The sequence below is a fragment of the Olea europaea genome, unplaced genomic scaffold, assembly GCF_002742605.1.
Source record: "Olea europaea var. sylvestris unplaced genomic scaffold, O_europaea_v1 scaffold1618, whole genome shotgun sequence".
Classification (NCBI taxonomy): Eukaryota; Viridiplantae; Streptophyta; class Magnoliopsida; order Lamiales; family Oleaceae; genus Olea; species Olea europaea.
In genome coordinates this window covers 3,278-7,556 of record NW_019233817.1, presented here as the reverse complement: position 1 = coordinate 7,556, position 4,279 = coordinate 3,278, and positions in this window count along the sequence as shown.

Below are 4,279 nucleotides of genomic sequence, written 5' to 3'. Positions count from 1 at the left end.
CCAAAAATCAAAACTTCAAAAGAAAAGAAAAGCAAGTAGAAGAATTATTTGTTATAAACTTCAAATTCAGATTATAACCTTGCTTTCACTTTGATATAATTATTTATTGGTAAACTATTGGATATATGGGATGAATTTGGGCAAATTGGCTATTTACCATTTGCACTATATATTATTGATGCGAAGTATACAAGCAATAATAATAATAATAATAATAATAATAATAATAATAATAATAATAATAATAATAATAATAATAATAATAATAAACTTTTTAAACCCAAAATAGGTAGTTGAATTTTTTAACTCAACCAAATCGACCCAAACTAAAATTCGATATCAACAACTGAATTCGATCTATTTTGATTGAAATTTGCTCAAACCAATCAAGCCAGTTTCGATTATGGGTTGGACTCAAAATCAACCTAATTCGAACTATTCCCAAGCCTAGTAGGGTCCATAAATTATAATCTAACACACGACTTTAACACACGACTTTAAGAAAATATGCTCTAAGTAATTGGACCTCTTTAAATGTAGAGATAGAGGTGCCAAGTAGACGCCAAATCACTTAATTTATTCTTAGATTTACTTTTTCAATTGAAAAATGTTGTTTATCTAGACTGCGTCAACAATCTGGGTGAGACAATTCAGGGACTTGCATTCTTGGAAAACTTCATAATTGTTTATAAGCTTGTCAAACTCTATTTTTATCTACACCTTTAGTAGTGTTCGTAACTTATCATTTAATGAAAACTCTACCAAACATTCTCTAAGTAATTGGACATATATAATCTATAATATATTAAAATATCACGTCAAGGAAAAATCATTTTTTGGACGATTTTAATCTCCCTACAATTCAATTATTTCAAAAATGCCTTACTTTTCGTTTTTCAACATGTAATAAATACTATATAATTATTGTCATTTATGAAATTTGCTTTATTAATTCTCAACTAATTGATATTCACATTAAACTAGATTCAATGAATTTTCATTTGATAAATCTTGAATTTCATGAATTTAGAGTTATTATAGATAAATTTATTCATATTCATGTATTTAAATTTTTTAATGAATGTTTAAATTTGTGTATTAACAATTAATCTTTATGAATCAAATGTAATATAAAAAGATTGCTCATTTATAATATTTCATTATTACAAAAAAATTGAATCATAAAAATTGAGTTTTGAGATTACAATTTGAGTACAATTTTCTTTTCTTAAATTTTTATACTAAATTTTATTTTCTTCAATTCGTTCGAAACTCACTTATAATTTTTTTTAGAATAACGTGCAATGTATGTTCAACTTTCACTAGTTTTATTAAATATAGTGATATGAGTCCCATTTAAAATAAATGATCAATATACCTGAAAGGTTAATCATCTACAGTCTAGGTAAATTGAATTACCATTTTAAAATTCATTTGTTTCGTTGATTTTCATCAACTTCTTTTTATTTAATGAGTAAGCGATTAATTTAATTTTGTTATTTTATCAATTTTTTGTAATTAACTTTCATAGACACTAGGAAAACCATGCTATTTTTCTATTATTTTTTAGGAATAAATGCAAGAGACACCGTGCATGACACACACAGAGTCACATGAACACACTTTTACTTACAATTAAAAAATTAAACAAAAGTGAAAATGAGCATTGTAATTTCATACCAAAAAAAAAAAAAAGGGACAAAATAACTGGTCGAATGAAAAATAATAAAAAATATATATCCTAAATTATTAGCTATGGAGAGGGAATGTATGTTGCTAACTGCCCAATGTGTGCACAAAGCACGTATGGAATTATGATACCAAAAAAACTATCTACAATTTTTGCAATTTTTTTTTTTTTTTTTTTTTTGGACTTGTCGAATTTAATAAATGTCTTATTTAAATTTTGTCTGGTTCCAATACATACTACTACAAAGGTATATTTATTGGATAACACTAATGGTTAATAAATTAAAACTTTGACATTTTTGTACTTGTTATTTTTAACCTTATCGAATTTAGTTAATTGTCGTTTTCAAAATTGTCAGCTTCTTGTCCTACATGTACTAAGATAATATAATTTTTGGATAATATTGGATTGATGACGAGAAAATAAAAAATTTGTCGGTTTCAATAATTTGTCCTGTTAAAATTTGTACAACTTTATCGTAACAAGCACTCTGTTGCAACGAACTTAAACAATAGAATGAATAATACTCAGCGGAATAAGAAGAAAAAATTAGAATCTTATGAAGTCCAATAGATTATCTTGGTTAAAATTGTCAAATCATCAAACATACCTAGACATGGTAAGTTGGACATTGCTAGAAATAATTAAAGTAAAATCTCCGAGTAAAGATTTGCACACATGTGACTCTGATCCCAGTCCAACCTGCCACACTTGCCGGGTCCCGTTTACTTACAAGGGATCGGGATGGGAAATGAGGTCTTGCCTTGAATCTTTAGAATTTTTTATTTTATTTTAAATTTAAATGGCATTTCAAAAAACAGAAAAAAAAAAATATTATTACACGTGCAATAAATGATATATTTTAATTCATACCTTGTCGTGCTTACATCGTTCCTTTGGAAAACCCTGATGGGATGGGACGGAAATGGCCTGCCCAAATCTGTCCTGTCACCATCCCTAAAGTAAGAGTGTGTTTGACTGATATGAAAAATATCACTTAGAAAAGAAAATATTTTCCTTATTTTGAGGAAAACAAAAATCACCTCCCCAAAAAAAAAAAATATTTTCCTTAAAAACAAGAAAAATTAGGCATATTTTCAAAAGTTGAAAAATATTTTCAATGAAAAAAAATAACAATCAAATACTCAATGTAGGAATTTGAGTGGAAAATCGATATTTTTCATAAAAAATAAATGTAATAAAAAACACCCTAATTATTTTCAAACCAATAGATTGCGCTAGTCAAATTTGTCCAATTAGCTATATCAAACAAATTATTAACAAGTTCTATGTGTTGGGATAAGTCATTACCAACAAAATTAATAAAGAAAAAGTCGAAGTCTTGCTCGTCTCATACATAAATGGTTACTGAGTATGCTATTATGCACGATGGGAAATGTAAATTACACAAAATTAAAATATTAAGGAAAAATGAAATCAAATTTTTTTAACGGTCGGCTCATTGAATACTTGGCCCTGGTTAGTGTATATTAAAATTAACTTTTAGTAAATTTTGATAAAAAAAAAAATAAAATAAAATATGTGATTGAAAAATTGTGGATTACATAAAATATATGATTAAAATTAATTGTTAATTTTAATTTAATATTTTAACCAATTTTTAATTTACACCAAAAACGGAGGTTAAGTATCAAACGTCACTTACGTAGTTGGATAGACATGTAAGAATAATACACATGGAAATTAAAGTAATCAGCCATTGATTATCGTCCAGTGAATTTTTTCTATAATTACCAGAAGGAAATATGCATTAATTAAATGGGCAGTTGCCATTAATTAATTTATACTTTCTTCAAAGAAAAGTCAACTTAAGTGTCATGTCAGTGACTTCTACCTGCCATTATTCTATATTTTACCACTCATAGAAATACTATGTGCCTATCAAAATTTCCAATTTCTGTACATATTTTAATGTTTAGTGTAAATTAAAAGTTTATGAAATATAAATATAAATTACTAATTAATTTTCACCAGAAATTCTAATTTATTAATCACATATTTTATCAAAATTTACTGAAAATTTAATTTCTATCTAAACCAAATATGTTATAATTTATAAAAGTTTTCTAGGACCATTTGAAAGTACGTGCAAATATTGTAATTTTTAGTTTTACTGAAAATCAGATTTTTTAATAAAATTTTGATAAAGTTGATGAGACAATGATTAATAAAAATTAATAAATTATGAATGTCGTATAATTTTTGGATTAAAATTAGTAATTGATTTAAAATTAAGTTTTTATCATTTTTTTTTTTATTAAAATCGATTCTATGGTTGGACCAACGAAAAAGTCAAAATTCATTAGGGGAAAAGTTTGTTGAGAGGATATGACATTTTCCCACGGCGCATGTTAGTGCAAGTACATGTAATAATTACCTTTTTTTTTTTTTTTAAATCAATTCTATGGTTGGACCAAAGAAAAAGTCAAAATTCATTAGGGGAAAAGTTTCGTGAGAGGATATGACATTTTCCCACGGCGCATGTTAGTGCAAGTACATGTAATAATTACTTTTTTTTTTTTTGCCCCCAGGGTGTAGCCCAATGAAGTAAAATTGTTTTTTTTTTTT